Consider the following 18835-nt stretch of genomic DNA (forward strand, 5'->3'; position numbering starts at 1 on the left):
AACATTTTTTTGTTTTGTTATTGTTGCCGTGTTAACACAAGACGAAATTAATTATGTATAGTAAGATTGGCTCTTTCAACCTTATCACTATGGCTTTGGCGGGATGCATGGTTAACTGGCTGGCTAGATGACTCTCTGTGCGGCTGATGCTGCCAAAAATTGTTTGTCTTATTGGCTATTGAGTGGAATATTTACACATAAAATTGATCGCTGGTCTGTTTTTTTTTTTCGTACAGAGTTTCTTTTTTTTTGGTTTGAGTTAAACGGTCAGTGTAGCTGCCGATTTTTTTTTTTCTACAAATTTTTGGTTCAAACACATGTTGTCATATTCAGAGAGGGTTTTTACGGCTTTTTTAACAACAAAAACCCTCAAAATCTTTTGTGAGTTTAAGCCGGATTATGAAATAGTTGGCATCCATGGTGTGAAATCCTATTTCTTTAGGAGAGGGAGCGTTTGTTGAGATATTGTGCGAATTATTTAAGCACACACCAACCCTCTGCCCCTTTTCACAAAAATAAGCAAAGCCATTTAAGATATTTAAGAAAAAAAAAGTATTTCACAAAAAACGTTATGTTTATGTAAAAATCAAAACATGCCTAACTGTGGACTTGTCTCTTTTTGCTTATAAATAGCTGCTATGGTAACCTCCATTCTTCCACTCCCATCCTATTTAGTAAATCACAGATATCTGATTATGGGTTTTTGTTGCTCTCTATCACATTCGCTCATATTTATCTTTGTGATTTCTTTTGGGAGCCCTTTCCCCCTCTATACGGAATTTTGTAAATATTTGCCATATTAGTAATACCTACTACAACATTGTTCGTAGGAACTTGTATGCTGGGCCTGCACTGCTATAAGAGGTTAAAAGTATGCGCCATATTTGGCAGTGGGGTAGAGGGGTAGGGAGGTAAGGTGTAAGGTCTTGTCAATACGATTTGTAAACCAAGTTTATGTAATTAAGTAAACATTTCACACTTTGGTTTTTTTTTTTTTTGGTTGTGTGCCTTTAACACCAGCCCCAACACAATCACACCGCATCGCACCGAGACGCAACAGTAGACTGCGGCTAGCCTAGTTGGTGGCTGTAGGCATGCAGCCATCACTGGGTGAGGGTAATGAATAGGCACGGCCAAAATGGCCAAAACGCGCTAACCTTACTAATAGTTTGTTGCTAGATAAGAAGAAAATGGCCAACTACTATCAGGAAGGACAGACAAATTGGCAATCTTCAAAATGATAGAGAGTGTAAATAATGGTGAATAAGCGGAAGCACATGGCCAACACAATTGTCGGAAATGATGGGCCCCGTAGACGAACGGATAACGAAGGCAAATGGCCAGACATTAATGGCCTAATAAATAACAATAGCTCTATTACTTTGGCCAAAAAATGAAGAAGAAGATGAAAAACATTTATACACTCAACTCATAGCTCAATGTCCTGCGGGAGTGGCAGCCAAAACCAAATGTAGTACAACTTTTTATGATAGATGTTAACAAGTTCATGTTTCCACACAACAATTTTGTCTTGATTTTCTAAGATCCAGCCATGACCGTCAGTCCTTGTGTAGAAATCACGAGTGTGGTGGAACGAATCAATATATCTGCCTGAAATTTTGCACAGTAACTTCTGGTTGATGTAGGTCGTCGAGAATTTGTACGCCTCAGTAGCCGAGTTGGTAGTGTGCTTGGATTACCAGTGCAGGGATCGTCGGTTCGATTCCCCCCAGAAGCCTTGGTATGTCGCTTTGTCTGCCGAGTCCGAACGGAGTGCCGCAAAGCGACACCTCTTTGGGGAGAAGTTTTTACATAGTAAAGAACGTGACAAATGCAGCCAGTATTAGGAGGGGATAACCACCGATGAAAAAATTTCCGATGATCCCACCAGGATTCGAACCCAGGCGTTCATCGGCATAGGCGGACATGCTAACCTCTGCGCTACGGTGGCCTACCTTTGTCTAAATAGAAAATAATATAACCTTTCAAAATTTTTTACAATAGGACCTAAATTGTGGCTGCTGGAGTCTTAAAAGCTTATATCGGCTAAAAGATATATATGGGAGCTATATCTAGACCAATTTTTTATAAGATTTGGAACACGTATTGGGACCTCAAATTTAATATCTCATGCAAAATTTTTTAAAGATCGGACCAAAATGTTGTCTTTTACATCCTTCAAAGGCCATATCAGATGAAAGATATATATGGGAGCCAGGAACGTAGCCCTCAAGCCAGAGACCCCCCAAACCGAAATTATTTTGTGTTAAGGAAAAATTCAAATTAAATTTATTGTAAACAAATATATCCCCTCAAAACGAAAAACAAATACTTTCAGTAAAATTTTATACAATAAAATGACAAAATTTCATTTCGGCCGTTGAAACAAATAATCTTAGTAAAAACAAAATTGAAATGAAATTTTTTCTAAACAAATTTTAATGAAATTTTTCTAAAGACAAAATTTAAGCATAACATTCTGAAAACAAAACTTCAGCATGGCCCGGACCCCCTCATAATTTAAGATAAAATTTCTTTGATGATATTCTAAAGACAACATTTTGATTATATTTTTTCCAGAGACAAAATTTTTATAAAAAAATATATATCAAAAATTTTTTTTAAAGTCTTAATTTTTTAAAGACTAAATTTCAGATAAAAACTCTCCAAAGACAACCTAATCTCGAGATACTTTTTTAAAGCCAAAATTTCAATAAAATTTTGCAGCCTTCAAGGCTTTACACCTAATATGGCTGATGAATAATTTCAACCCAATTAAGAAACGCGTCCCCTAGTGGTTGGTGTGTGTTGCGTTCCCTGGGTTTCCTTTTCCACTTGCAAAGAAAATTTCCGATCATTGAGCTTGTCTCGTAAGAGAAACAAACAAAAATTGTAAAATTTAATGATCTTCGCCCTAACGCAAAAAAAAATTAAAATGAAAAAATTCGGCAGAGTCGGCTGGGATTCGAACCTGGGCACACGGAATAACAGTGAGAGCATTGCCGTTGTCTAGCGTTCGAAGCCATCAATACAAATTTCAACAGATGCACAGCATCATGTGTATACCATGGGAGTAGTGTAATTGTGTAGACAAATAATCTGTCATTACACAAGGACAAATGCATTGGGTAAAGTACAGCTAATAGACAGGGTTATCGAGCGTGGTTAATGTGGTATTTATATCATAGAGGCGTTTTCGCAATAAATTCGTTATAAGTACAACATACAAACGTACGGCCCTTGTAGTCTTCACACTTAATTACGATATGCGTCCCATAGTGGTTGGTGTGTGGTGCGATCTCTGGCTTTCCTTTTCGATTTACAAAGAAAATCTCCGATCATTGAGCTCGTATCGAAAGAGAAACAAAAGAAAATTGTACTTATTTTCACTGTGAAACTTAATACCCGCCTTAAGTGGGGAAATGTTTTAAAATAAAATTAATCAGAAAACTTTAATCTAAAGGGTGATTTTTTTGAGGTTAGGATTTTCATGCATTAGTATTTGACAGATCACGTGGGATTTCAGACATGGTGTCAAAGAGAAAGATGCTCAGTATGCTTTGACATTTCATCATGAGTAGACTTACTAACGAGCAACGCTTGCAAATCATTGAATTTTATTACCAAAATCAGTGTTCGGTTCGAAATGTGTTCATTCACCGTAACGTTGCGTCCAACAGCATCTTTGAAAAAATACGGTCCAATGATTCCACCAGCGTACAAACCACACCAAACAGTGCATTTTTCGGGATGCATGGGCAGTTCTTGAACGGCTTCTGGTTGCTCTTCACTCCAAATGCGGAAATTTTGCTTATTTATGTAGCCATTCAACCAGAAATGAGCCTCATCGCTGAACAAAATTTGTCAAAATTTCGAACCGAACACTGATTTTGGTAATAAAATTCAATGAATTGCAAGCGTTGCTCGTTAGTAAGTCTATTCATGATGAAATGTCAAAGCATACTGAGCATCTTTCTCTTTGACACCATGTCTGAAATCCCACGTGATCTGTCAAATACTAATGCATGAAAATCCTAACCTCAAAAAAATCACCCTTTATAAGAGCAAGTTTTATATGACACGTACGTTTGCCGCTGGGTCATTTGACATCAATTAGTGGGCAAAGAAAGAAACAAGTAAAAGCATGCTAAGTCGAAATTTGAGACAGTGAGCTGTGTTAGGCTCTTCGACGTCCTTCTTCAATTTGGCTCAAATCGGTTCAGATTTGGACATAGCTGCCATGTAGACCGATATCTCGACTTAATGTCTTGGCCCCATAAAAGGCGCATTTAGAATCCGATTTCACTGAAATTTGACACAGTGACTTATGTTAGGCTTTTCGACGTCCGATGGATGGACGTTCGATGGATCACATCGGTTTATTTTTAGATATAGCTACTAAAAAGACCAATATTTTGTTATACATGTACTTATTAGTATTTGGTCCAAATCGGAACATATTTCGGTATAACTGCTATGGGGCATAAGATATGAATTTTTCACCGGATTTGGACGAAAGGTGGTTTACATATTTACATCATTTATGTCATGAAACACACAATTTATCCATCGTGCCTTAGCATATGGTTCACCCAGTCTCTAAGGACCGGGTCCACCCGATACTGGTCTAAGGATTGGATCAGTATGTTAGTCCCCCCGATGTCAATGTATACTGCCAGTGTGTACGTTTTGGCATCGAAGTATTCTTCTATTTTATGCAAAACGTCGTGCAGGGCAGTCTCCACCGACCTTGCCTCGACATAGGCATGTATTTAAGCAATTCGCTGGATGTCCTACTCTTTATCATGGTGTCCACAATACCTTCCATGGTGGAAAGAACGTAAGACTTATATGTCTGTAGGATTTTGGTGTCCCATAACTTGCCTAGCCGGTCTTGGATATAAATACCACCCTTGCCTCCTGCCAAGCTTTCGGAGTATATGCAATTCCTGGGCATGCTGTGAAAATATTGGCCAGGTTAGGCGCCCTTCGGTAGTAAAGCCGAAAAATATTTCATCAGGTCCGTGAGAATTAAATGGGTTAAAGCTCCTCAAGGGTTCCTTCAAATTCATTAAAATTAACGAATTTTATTTTCGACTTAGTCTACATACCCAATGTGGTGTAGGGTATCAAAAGGTCGGTTTTGCCCAACTTTAGTCCGTTTTTTTATTTAAGTTGCCAATATTATTAAATTTTTTTATTCAGATTAGTTTGTTTTTTTTTTAATTAAATGGTAAATGGCAATTAAAATGTAATGATCTGATACAAGATCAACAAAATAGGTCAAGATAAGCATATGCTTTAATTATCCATATTATATCGGTCACACTCACAGTTTCTTTAAACGAAAGCTTTGATTGTAATTTTGGTCTACTGCACAACAACATTATTCCTAATGGAATCAAAATTATAGACTTTTGACTGGTTGACTTGGAATAAAAGTCGATCAGTCAAAATGAGCCTCATTCGAATTCACGCCTATTAAAACAGAAGGCCGCCTTTCATCCTACTTAGTATGAATCTGACAGTTTTCATGGATGTGATAGAAGTTCCTCTTTGTGCAATGTTGGTGAAAAAAATTAAGTATTTAATGTTTTATTTTAAAAAATTCCCTAAAACCTCCTACCCATTAATCTTAAGAAGAACACTTGAACATTTTTTCAACTTTCAAAATGCAAAATCGCGATCAAACGTTAATGACCAACCTTGATAATCTTATAAATATTACCAAAAATCCATTACTCATTGTGACCCTCCTTTGGCGAAAAGTAAGTTAAAAATCTTAAATAGGCAATATCCTTGGACAGCTTTATAAGATCTGAAACTTTTTGTAAATCTGTCTCATTAGGGCTCCTTCGACCATTGCCCCAATGGCATTAATACTTGTAACTCATGGTAACAACACATTCTGTAAAGATCATTAAACGTCTGGCCTAAACAGGAAATATCCTTGAAAGTGATTTCAAGTTTTATGCAAAATCCATTATGCATTGTGTGACCCTGCTTAGTGGCAGATCATTGACATAATCCTTGAGAATCTTTGGCGCGGCAAGTTGTGAGTTAACTTGCTATGCATGACAAGGATAGCCACGCAATATAACAAAAAATAAATAAAAAACGAAATAAAAAACCCAAAAGTATAAAACAAACACTTAAAGTTAAATGAACTTGAATGTGGTTGATGTGTGACCAGCTGCTCCAGCAACAGCACAGCATCATCATCATTATCAGCATAGTCAATGTCATTGGGATTTAATATTCATTCCATTGCTGCATTCAATGATGATGACTAGCAGGCATTACATGATTTCACCATCGAAAAGCTACAACAATTTCCTATGACGGTTTTTGTTATTGTTTTCGCTTTTGACCACAATATTTGCCATGCATTTATCGCATGACATTTATTGATTGATACATTAAACCGTTAACTCTGCTCTGGAACTGGACTAACTTGTTTCCTTCCCCGGTTCATCATTTTGGGTCGCTTCTCTTTTCATCTGCTTTCGGACAGCAATGAACATTTCAATTATTTAATGCCACACACACGCATGCAACCCAATAAAAACGCGGTTTGAGTCTTAAACTCAAAACACACACATTCTTGCACTTTTTTTCGTTCTTTTTTGCAGCAAAAGGTTACATTTTCAAGTAGCCTTTCTGGAGTTTCTAAATTGGAAAAACCAGATATATTAAGAAACCATGGCAATATCGGGCTAAATCGAAAAGTATTTGCGAGTAGGGCACAAATGTAATACCCACATTTGAGACGAAATGTCTGAGGAGCCGTCCATGGCAATATAGGACTCAAATAAAAAGCAAAATAGTGTGAAAGAAGACGCAGCGGAGTGGTTCCGGTTCAGCTAGTCTTTTTATGTCAATTCCAAAAATATTCTTTTTTAAATTATTCGATCTCAAAATTTTGTTATTTTCCAGATTATAGAGGCCAATGTGCCGCAGGATGTTCGAGAGTTTGGGTTCGAGTCTTAAGGACAAAGCCGAAAGGCGCATGGCTCTCATGTTTATTGGGAGGCTTGGAGCGAATGATCCTAAAACTCTCACCGATAAGGAGAGAGTTGCACATGCTACTCCCAGATTCAGAAACAGGTGGGCATCCCCTTCCCAAAAGAATTAAGGCGAACAAAAGTTATATGGGTCCAAGAACCTTTGCTAATGTCGGAGTGGGCTGCATACCTAGGAACAAGTGGGATGGGATAGTCTACGGGCTGTCATGTCCTTGCGGAATTGCCTGAACCGCCCTAGTTTGTGATGATGGAGGCTGGCAACGGGTCCGACACAAATTACATGAGTGCTTTGCTGGACAGGAAATTTAACTGTATATCTAAAAGTTTGGAAAAGGCAAGAAACTCTTGTCCTACACACTTGCTAGAGAGTAATTGGCAAAATTGAAGGTTTAAACCGCGTGTTTGCCTAGCAGGAGGCATGGGTGTTATTTATCGGCATTGGCGGTATGCATTGACGTTGAAGAATGTGCGAATCGACACACTGATCCAATCCACAGACCAGTACAGGGTGGACGGTTCTTTGAGACTGGATAAACTGGATATGCTAAGAAGCAAGTGGATTATTTGTGGGTCCCACAAAGCACGCCACAGGGATGCATTTTATGAGGAAAAATTAGAACCCGTCTGTTACAATATATCCAAGGGGTAAGGATCCGAATCAGCTATGCAGAAGGGCCGAAAGGGTCTTGCAGATGGCGTACAACTGAACTACACAGAAAAGACTACCTGTTCACAAGGAAGACAATGGAGGGCCAATTTGACGCACCACTTTTCACTCAATAGAACGATATCAATATGTGACATGGAAAAATACTAAGGTGTGACTTTGGACAGGAATCTGAATTAGAAGTGTCACATTCAGGAGCGTATTGAGAAGGCTCACCGATATTGGGCACTTTGAAGACGGGCTTAAAATGAGGGCTGAATCCACTGGTTCTAAAGGCCGACGAACGGGCATATAGCACTATAGAACAGCGAAATGATCTATAGGACGATGAAAATCCTATAGGGAAATTCGGATCGAGAGAAGACCAGGCTATTACTCAAATGAAAGACGTGAGTATTACTTTCGGTATCATAACGGGACACATAGGACTAAGAGCTCACTTATGTAAAATCGGTGAGGCAAGGGATAGCATGTGTAGGGCATGCGGGGAGATATGAGACATTGGAGCATTTCCTATGTCATTGCCTGGCTTACGCGGCTAACAGACACCGGTGGGGACGCAATACAAAACATGAATCAACTTAGGGGCGTGGTATGGAAAACCAATAGGGATTTTACAGGTAAGGTTATTATTCTGCCCCATGCCACTATAGATATACACCTAAGCCAGTAATCGGTTTGTTTGCAACACATCGAAATATCCATTTCCCACCCTATAAAGTATATATATTCTTGATCGTCGTAAAAATCTAAGACGATCTAGCCATGTCCGTCCGTCTGTCTGTTGAAATCACACGACAGTCTTTAAAAATAGAGACATGGAGCATGATAGCTGCTATATAGACCGATCTCTCGATTTAAGGTTTTGGGCCCATAAAAGGCATATTTATTGTCGGATTTCGCAGAAATTTGGGACAGTGAGTTGTGCTAGAGCCTTCGACATCTTTCTTCAATTTGGCCCACATCGGTTCATATTTGGATAGCTGCCATATAGACCGATCTCTCGATTAAGGTCTTGGGACCATAAAAAGCGCATTTATTGTCCGATATCGCCAAAACTTGGGACAGTGAGTTGTGTTAGAGTCTTCGATATCCCTCTTTTATTTGGCCTAGATCAGTTCAGATTTGGATATAGCTGCCATATAGACCGATCTGTCGTATTAAGGTCTTGGGCCATAAAAGGCGCATTTATTGTCCGATTTCGCCAAAATTTGGAACAGTGAGTTGAGTTAGGCCCTTCGACAGCCCTCTTCAATTTGACCCAGATCGTTTTAGATTTGGATATTTGCCATATAGACCGATCTAGGGATTTAAGGTTTTGGGCCCATAAAAGACGCATTCATTGTCCGTTTTATCCGAAATTTAGGACAGTATGTTGTGCTAGGCCCTTCGATATCCCTCTTCAATTTGGCCCCAATCGGTCCGGATTTGCATATAGCTGCCATATAGACCGATCCATCGATTTAAGGAGATGGGCCAATAAAAGGCGCATATATTGTCCGATTTCGCTGAAATTTGGGACTGTGAGTTGTGCTAGAGCCTTTGACATCCTTCTTCAGATTTGGATAAGCTGCCATATAGACCGATCTATCGATTTAAGGTTTTGGGCCCATAAAAGGCGCATTTATTGTCCGATGTCGCCGAAATTTGGGACATTGAGTTGTGTTAGGCCCCTCGACATCCTTCTGCAATTTGGCTCCGGTCGGTCCATATTTGGATATAGCTGCCATATAGGCGCATTTATACTCCGATTTTGCTGAAATTTTACACTGTGACTTTTGTTAGGCTTTTCGACATCCTGGTCCTATATGGTTCAGATCGGTCTATATTTGGATATAGTTACCAAAAAGACCAATATTTTGTTCTACAAAATTGAACAATGACTTGTACTCATTAGACCACTCAAGTCCGTGCCGAATTTGTTCCAAATCGGACCATAATTCGATATAGCTGCTATGGGGGCATAAATTATGCATTTTTCACCGGATTATGATGAGCGGTAGTTTACATATATACCCGAGGTGGTTTGTATACAAAGTTCGGCCCTGCCGAACTTAACGGCTTTTACTTGTTGAGTCGATTCGGAACAAACAAACAAAGCACAACACTTTCATTTGTATTCCCTACCACTGTGGTACAGCGTATTATAACTGGGCATTTGTTTGCAATGCTAAGAAGGAGAAGAGCTAGACCCATCGATAACTATACCGATGAACTCAGAATCACTTCCTGATTCGATTTACCTATGTCCGTCTGTCTGTCTGTGATCAAGGGACAGGTCGCATTTATTGTCGAATTTTCATTAAATTTTGCACATGTCACTACTTTGCCCCAAGGACGAACGCCATTGATTTTGAACCAAATCTGATCAGATTTAGATATACATACATACATATCTTTCATCCGATATGGCCTTTTAAGACTGTAGAAGCAACAATTTTGGTCCGATCTTTACAAAGTTTTGCATGAGGTGTTTTATTTGATGGCATACTACATGTGCAAAATATCTTAAAAATCGGCACAGATTTAGATATAGCTCCCATATATATCTTTCAGCCGATATGGAATTTTAAGTCTGTAGCTGCCACAATTTTGGTCCGATCTTTACAAAATTTAGCATGAGTTGTTATATTTGATAACTTACTATGTGTGCAAAATTTCGTCAAAATCGGTTCAGATTTAGCTATAGATCCCATATATATCATTCATCTGTTATGTTCTTTTAAGGCTGTAGAAGCCTCATTTTTGGTTCGATCTTTACAAAATTTTGCATGAGGTGATTTATTTGACGTCACCATATGTGTGCAAAATTTCATCAAAATCGGCACAGATTAGATATTGCTCCCATATATATCTTTCAGCCGATATGCCCTTTTAAGGCTGTAGAAGCCACCATTTTGGTCAGATCTTCACAAAATTTTGCATGAGGTGTTTTATTTGATAACTTACTATGTGTGCAAAATTTCGTCAAAATCGGTTCAGATTTTGCTATAGCTCCCCTATATATCTTTCATACGATATGTACTTTTAAGGCTGTAGAAGCCTAATTTTTGGTTCGATCTTTACAAAACTTTTCAAGAGGTGTTTTATTTGACTTCCTAATATGTGTGCAAAATTTCCTCAAAATCGGTTCAGATTTAGATATATCTCCCTTATATATCTTTCATCTGATATGAAATTTTAATCTTGTAGCAGTCACAATTTTGGTCCGAACTTTACAAAATGTAGCATGAATTGTTTTATTTGACGTCCTAATATGTGTGTTAAATTTCGTCAAAATCGGTCTAGATTTAGCTATAGCTCCCATATATATCTTTCATCCGATATGGAATTTTAATCCTATAGCTGACACAATTTTGGTCAGATCTCTACAATATTAGGCGTGAGATGTTCTTTTGGACATCCCAGTATGTGTGCAAAACTTCATCAATGCGATATGGCCCTTTATGGCCGTAGAAATCCACGATTTCTGGCTATCGTAAAAAAATCTTACAAAGTTATGTTCAATATTTCAATAGGTACGCAAAATTAAAGTCTGACCGGATTTGGACATAAGTTCTATTTAATAAAAGTAGTACGTAGACTAGGTGGTGTAGGGTATTATATAGTCGACTTCGCCCGCCTTTTGCCTTTCCTTACTGGTTATATAATAGATATATCTGTGGAAAAATGACAAAACCCCATAACACGAGCCTACAAAACTTTTTGTTTATAAATTTAGGCAAATATTAAAGCTATCTTTCTATTAGCACTTGTCTAAATTTATAAACAAAAAGTTTTGTAGGCTATTTTAAGGTTTTTGTGGCAATATGACAACTCGAGTTATGGGATTTTGTCATATTTCCCCAAATATGTGCTTTATAAGATGTTGTATCAATATTTTGAGATTTTTTAAACAGATTACTAACATACACCTATCCTTCAATGGAATGCATACAATACACACCCTCTGACTCATAAATTCTTAAAGACATTTTTTGAAATTTCAGTTTGTTTCCTAAGAAAAGCTTTCAGCGATGAGTTTTCAAACAAACATTAAAAAAAAATTTCTGGAATTTTTATTTTTTATTTTGTTTTTGTGAAATTCTCAAGGATGATATCTATGAATGATGATCATCATCAGGGTCAACATTTACGCTATGATTTTGCAAAAAAATAAAATACAACAGCATGACGCAGCTGAGCTAAGCAAATTGCCATAATGTAAATCAATGGCTTCAAGTTTAAGAAATTGGAATTTTTGTATTTATTTTATGATTTCGTCAACAGCATCGGCAACAATTTACACATTTCTGTCTGTCTGTCCCTTGAAATAAACAACAACAATAAGACTCAAACAACAATGATTGGGGCAAGAGCAACACCAACGTAGAAGACGACAGAGCGGCCAAGACGACAACGGAGACAACAACGACGACGATGACGATGACGACAATGGCAACAAACATGGCTGACCTACTTCCGCTAAACGGTTAATGTAGCTTCGTCTCAATTCGGTTTTATTGGCTTTATATATACGAAATACTTTAATTTATGGTTTAAATATTTTGAATATAACTTTTTTTCGTTACTTTTCTTTTTTGTTAATTTTTGCATTTTTTCACTTTTTTTGGTTTATTTTCTTTTTTTTTTCTTTTGAGTGACATAGTCTTGAGCTTTTTCAGACGTGAGTGGCTAGGCTAATTATTTTCGTTTTCACTTACTTTGACTTGGACAATTGGCTGCTTTTAAACACTGAAGAAATTTTTAAACATTTTTGGGTAGCTGCAAAACGGTGAAGAACTTCCCTTGTGATATAAAAGCTAGGGAAGTTTGATTTTTAGGGTTTATCCATAAATTTTCTGCAGGTTTTCTTTGTGTTTAATACAACATTTTGGGGCTTGAAGGTTTCCTTTTCGTTTTCGTTTTCTATTTTCTTTTTTTTTAAATTCAATTAATTTTTTTTTATTTTTCTTTAATTATTCTGAGACGTGTTATTTTTTGGTTTTTTCATTTGGGCACTTCACAAAATTCTGATTTAAAGAAATTTCTCCGTCATCATGCACACACACAACTAAAAAGAACCGAAAATGAAGGGAAAAAATCAGAAAATCTCTTCTGTTTTTTTTTTTGAAGTTTTTACTGACAAAACAAACAACACCGTTGTCTGCCTTACACACAGTAACTGACGACGATGGACGTTGTACGAGCGGCGGGCGCATGCGTATATTTTTAAATAAATACTGGTCGATAGTCGATGGGTAAGACCAAAAAATTTCACTTTCTCATAATTTTGTATGCCTTCAGCATACCCTTTCAATACTTGGTGGAATGGGGAAAGATGAATGGTGGAAAAAGAAGAAGAAGAGGAGGAGAAGTCAATGCTTGCTGCTGCCGAAGCAAACTCAAGGCGACGCAGCAGACCAAGACCATGTTCAAGCTGCTGTTGCTGATGGCTGATGGCTGATGATAATGAAGGCTATGATGATGAAGTTCAAGATGATTGTGCGGACGATGATGATAATGGGGATGGCGATTATGTAGACAATGTTATGGTCCAAACTTGTACAATGTTTGGGTTTGGATTTGGGCTTAAGAGGGCCAGCCAGTTGTTAGCCAGCTAGCTTTGCATGGGAGTTTCTAAAGGGGGAGGCGAATGAACCATCAACAACAACAACAACAGCGTCAGCAGCAACTGAAAAAATTTAAACGCTTTCCAGTTGCGACACACTTTATTTACAAACTTGGCTTGACTGTGGCCTTGTCCTCCGTTTACATTCTTCTCTCTGCCACAAAGACCATAAGGGGAAGTTAGCACTACTCCGCGTTTTAATTGAATTCCGTTTTCTTGAGTTTGCATTTATCGAAAACAAAAAATGTTTTAAAAAGTTGTGCTCTTTTCTTTGTTTTAAATTTTCTTTTTTTTCTCAATTTTTTTGTTCCACTATTCGTTTACCGTGTAAGTAAGAGACGTTTTGAGGTAAAGAAATTGAAGAAGCGTTTCAAAAGCCGGTCAAAATCCAACTAAACCGTTTTCATCGGTGTAGAAATAATTTTGTTCGAAACATCTTGATGGGCTCCCTACCCAGTCAGCCATTGTCGTCAGCGTCTCTGTCTTTGCTCTGCTGCTCGGTCTGCAATTTGCTAAAGCATGGCCGGCCTAAAGTAAAAGTAGCTCTGTGGCATGATATCAAAGAATATATTGTTGCTGCTCCATAAGGCTTTCGTAGATACCACAGCGAGACTTTTAGCTGCGCATGCGCAACGCAAACGTCAACGTTATAGCATATGACTAGGCCCCACAATGCCGAGCCAGAGACAAGTGAAAAAACCCGCACACACACGCTCATAGCGCTCATGAACTCTCCACACACTCTGCTGCTCCAAATAGTTGGCGGAGCAGGTGAATCGAGAAGTAGGCAGGGGAAGAGGCGAAAGTTGCAATATACACCCAATTCAAGGTCTTATGATGAAAAAAAAAACTAAATAAAAATCAAAAGATGCTCTACCGCAAACTAAAAAATTCAAACAAAAACAAACAAAAGCTGTGCCGCGAGAGAATGAATAACATTAGGGATCACTGAAGCGCAAAAAAAACATTACTTTTTAATTTTCTTTAAGAAAGGCAAAGGAAATTTTGTTAAAAAAATTAATTAACCCAAAACATAATGGAATAATGGCCAGGAACGAGTCCGTGAGGAGGAATTTTAAAGCGAAAGACACGTTGCGTAGAAACAAGTGAGCGGCTGTTAGAAAAAAAGCGGCGAAGGCCCGATGGCAACTGACTGAAGAGAGAAACAAAAATCGGGACGTCTCGCTCCAGATGCGCCCCAGTTTTTTTTTTTTGGCACACCCTGTATATGGTAACAGTGCAATAGAGCAGCTGTTTCTGCAGTAAAAACTTCTTTCGAACCTTCAGAATTGCGAAGATATACACCTGAAAGAAGCTACACCCGTCCAGAAGACAATACCATTCCCCATTTTAAAGGAACTCCAGGAAGAAACCCATCCTGAAGCCAGTGTAGGCAGTGGGCTGCCCTTCGCAGTACCCAGTATTTTTTCGAGCATTTTCGACCACTCAGTCGTGCCTTCTACAGGATTCTTTCTGCGGAAGATAGAGTTTCGTACTGATCTTCGATCGAAAAAAGCTAGCTAAAGATATGTCATTTGAGAAATTTGATGTGGTTAAAGCTGAGGTGTTATCGAGATCATGTGCGAAATTTCGAGGCCCTAGGAGATCAGGGTGCCTTTTGGCAGACTCCAAAATTGGTTCCTTGGCATTTCGAAAAACTGTTCGGGCTGCCAAATCTTCATTTGTGGTCCGATATTCAAAATTTTTGCTGGATAGTGCTCAAAGAGTCCGCTTGAGGTACACAATATCTCCATTGGTTTTGGGAATATACGAGTTTTAATTCTTATTTGTTGAAATTTTCACCGAGATTGGCCTCGATGATTTGGATTTGTGACAGGACATATGGTGACAGATGCTTATTATCGACGGCCTTGCTTTTTATTGACCTTCGCTGTCAAATTCGTCTACTTGTTAATTCCCTCTTACTCCGCTATAGCCCGGCACCCAAAACGATGCGGTTCGTGCCATCTTCAGAGAAGGCGTTAATCTCCTTTTTACATTCTAAGAAAAAATTTTCTCTTAAGACAAAATTTCGGTGAAATTTTCTCTAGAGACAAAATTTCGGTGAAATTTTCTCTAGAGACAAAATTTCGGTGAAATTTTCTCTAGAGACAAAATTTTGGTGACATTTTCTTTAGAGACAAAATTTCGGTGAAATTTTCTCTAAAGGCAAAATTGCGGTGAAATTTTCTCTCAAGACAAAATTGCGGTGAAATTTTCTCTCAAGACAAAATTGCTGTGAAATTTTCTCTCAAGACAAAATATCGGCGAAATTTTCCCTAAAGACAAAATTTCGGTGAAATTTTCTCTAAAGACAAAATTTCGGTGGAATTTTCTCTAAGGACAAAATTTCGGTGGAATTTTCCCCAAAGACAAAATTTTGGAGAAATTTTCTTTAAAGACAAAATTTCAATGAAATTTCCTCTAAAAATTAAATTTTAGTGAAATTTTCACTAAAACGAAATTTCAGTGAAATTTTCACCAGAACGAAATTTCAGTGAAATTTTGCCTAAAAAGAAATTTTAGCAATATTTTCTCTAAGACAAAAATTTAGGTGAAATTTTCCCTACAGACAAAATTCCAGTAAAAATTCTCTTAAGACAAAATTTCAGTGAAATTTTCTATATGATATCTTTAGTGAACTTTTTTAAAACTCGACAAAAAAAGAGTAAAAAGTTAACTTGCCTTCAAATCCATAGGTCCTACAAGTCTTCAGGCTTAGGTTAATCTGTAGTTATTGAAGTTTCAACATTACTCCGATAAGCTTACCTAAAAAATAACAATTAAGATGTATTTATTATTAAATGATAAAAACATTGAGAGGAATAATTTGTAAGAAGTTTTGATTTGAAGACGGCAACAAAATTTTTAGTTCGCTAAATGGTAACAAACCACCAAAACAGTTGTTATTACTTTAAAATGTTTTTTATCTCGTTTAATTGATTTGTTATTTATTTTTTTCTTTATTTATTATTTATTATATTTTATTTGTGTTTCCAAGGGCACGATAAAATGACCACACCTTCAAGTATAAAAATCCACAAGCACAACATGCCTTTTCCGATATTTTTTTCATACAAAAAAAATTGAAGCTTAACCAATCTGAACCCAAAGTCATTAAAATATTTATGTATGTTGCCATTGCTGTTTCATTTGACCAAGTACACCATTATCTGCATTGTAAGGATATTTGGTTAACCTATAACCACTCAACCCTCTTGCAATTGCTTGTGTATGTAGTAGTTGTTCACCCCTAAAACATTGATAGATATAAACTGGTTTACTTTATGTCACATGACAAATTGCTGACCCACAAATAGAAATTGATCCACAATAAAAAAATACTTCCTTCCTTCTTCCATTTTCAGGGAAGTTATGGCAAAGACAAAGTAGAAAAGTCTCCAATGGCACGCACGCCAATACTTCCCCTTCAAGAAAATGAACGCAAATCAAGAAAGCTATGTCACACTTGCCATATTCCTATGGCTCCTGGGCAATTCTCTCTCCAAAACTCAAATGCGCTCTTATCAATGTCATGGCTAAATGCTTTTATGCCTTTTGATGATCCCAAAGTTGCTGTGGTTGTTGTTACTTGTGGTTATGAAGTTAAGTTGATGATGGTGCCGTTAAGTTTTCCAGTTGCCATAAACCAAAACATAAGCCAAGGGATAATTTGCAAGGCATTAGCAGGGAAGGCCTACTTAACGGGCATAGGAAATTTTCAGAAAGAAAAAAAAAAGTTTTCCAGTTGCCATAAACCAAAACATAAGCCAAGGGATAATTTGCAAGGCATTAGCAGGGAAGGCCTACTTAACGGGCATAGGAAATTTTCAGAAAGAAAAATTTTATTTAAGAATAATGAACAAAATGTCAAAACACATTTTAACTTTTAGCCAAATGTTCACTGAAATTTTTAGAGAAAATTTAATACATTTTGCCTTAGAGCAAATATCACTCAAATGTTGACCTTAGGGAAAATTTTATTTTTTAGAAAAATTTCAGTAAATTTTTTCGAAAGACCAAATTTCAGTGAAATTTTCCCTAAAGAAAAAATGTCTCTATATTTTTTTAAGGAAAAAATTTCACAACAATTTTTTCTTTAGAGAAAATTTCACTGAAATTTTTTCTTTAGAGAAAATTTCACTGAAATTTAATCTTTAGAGAAAATTTTACTGTAATTTAATCTTTAGAGAAAATTTCACTGATATTTTTTCTTCAATTCACTGAAATTTTGTCTTTAGAGAAAATTTCACTGAAATTTTGTCTTTAGAGAAAATTTCATTGAAATTTTGTCTTTAGAGAAAATTTCATTGAAATTTTGTCTTTAGAGAAAATTTCATTGAAATTTTGTCTTTAGAGAAAATTTCATTGAAATTTTGTCTTTAGAGAAAATTTCATTGAAATTTTGTCTTTAGAGAAAATTTCACTGAAATTTTGTCTTTAGAGAAAATTTCACTGAAATTTTGTCTTTAGAGAAAATTTCATTGAAATTTTGTCTTTAGAGAAAATTTCATTGAAATTTTGTCTTTAGAGAAAATTTCATTGAAATTTTGTCTTTAGAGAAAATTTCATTGAAATTTTGTCTTTAGAGAAAATTTCATTGAAATTTTGTCTTTAGAGAAAATTTCATTGAAATTTTGTCTTTAGAGAAAATTTCATTGAAATTTTGTCTTTAGAGAAAATTTCATTGAAATTTTGTCTTTAGAGAAAATTTCATTGAAATTTTGTCTTTAGAGAAAATTTCATTGAAATTTTGTCTTTAGAGAAAATTTCATTGAAATTTTGTCTTTAGAGAAAATTTCATTAAAATTTTGTCTTCAGAGAAAATTTCATTGAAATTTTGTCTTTAGAGAAAATTTCATTGAAATTTTGTCTTTAGAGAAAATTTCATTGAAAATTTGTCTTTAGAGAAAATTTCATTGAAATTTTGTCTTTAGAGAAAATTTCATTGAAATTTTGTCTTTAGAGAAAATTTCATTGAAATTTTGTCTTTAGAGAAAATTTCATTGAAATTTTGTCTTTAGAGAAAATTTCATTGAAATTTTGTCTTTAGAGAAAATTTCATTGAAATTTTGTCTTTAGAGAAAATTTCCTTGAAATTTTGTCTTTAGAAAAAAATTTCCTTGAAATTTTATCTTTAAAGAAAATTTCACTGAAATTTTGTCTTTAGAGAAAATTTCACTGCCATTTTGTCTTTACAGAAAATGTCACTAAAATTTTGTCTTTAGAAAAAAAATATGCGTAATCTACTCCCGAATGCCTTTCACATGAGCCCCATATTGATATGGCTGTTCAATTTGTCTGCTTTTAGAAGTTTTGAGGTTACAGCTTCCTGCTGGATACTTGGACCCAATTTTCAATAACATATTGTATTCTACTTTTCAATACTTTTCATTTGATGCCCATATTGTAATAATCGGTCCACTTTTGATTTTGGGTGGTGTTTTTGGGGTAAAGGGGGAGTGCCCGCCCCCTTCTGATCTCAACAAATTACAAAGCCTGTTTGAGTGCGATGACTGAATTCTACCGTTT

At 36.4% G+C, this 18835-nt stretch overlaps 3 protein-coding genes across 6 annotated transcripts in view; 1 reads left to right on the forward strand and 2 right to left on the reverse strand.

The window, feature by feature from the left end:
• Positions 1 to 18835, reverse strand: part of LOC106084340 (zinc finger protein 277) — a 212485-nt gene that overhangs the window by 53020 nt on the left and 140630 nt on the right. Inside the window, exons 1-2 of one of the 4 annotated variants that reach the window (XR_009398387.1) lie at positions 13628 to 13870; positions 12396 to 12745 (exon numbers count right to left, since the gene is read on the reverse strand). The exons of the other annotated variants lie outside the window; for them this stretch is intronic. The gene's annotated coding sequence lies outside the window, so the exon portion shown is untranslated. Of the gene's footprint in view, positions 1 to 12395; positions 12746 to 13627; positions 13871 to 18835 lie in introns of those variants that run through there. 4 annotated transcript variants of the gene reach the window in all.
• Positions 1 to 18835, reverse strand: part of LOC106084342 (uncharacterized) — a 207880-nt gene that overhangs the window by 53020 nt on the left and 136025 nt on the right. The window lies entirely within an intron of this gene.
• LOC106084339 (putative fatty acyl-CoA reductase CG8303) overlaps positions 1 to 18835 on the forward strand; it is a 176231-nt gene that overhangs the window by 26216 nt on the left and 131180 nt on the right. The gene's annotated exons all lie outside the window — the stretch shown is intronic.

Source organism: Stomoxys calcitrans, chromosome 5, assembly GCF_963082655.1.
Source record: "Stomoxys calcitrans chromosome 5, idStoCalc2.1, whole genome shotgun sequence".
Lineage (NCBI taxonomy): Eukaryota > Metazoa > Arthropoda > Insecta > Diptera > Muscidae > Stomoxys > Stomoxys calcitrans.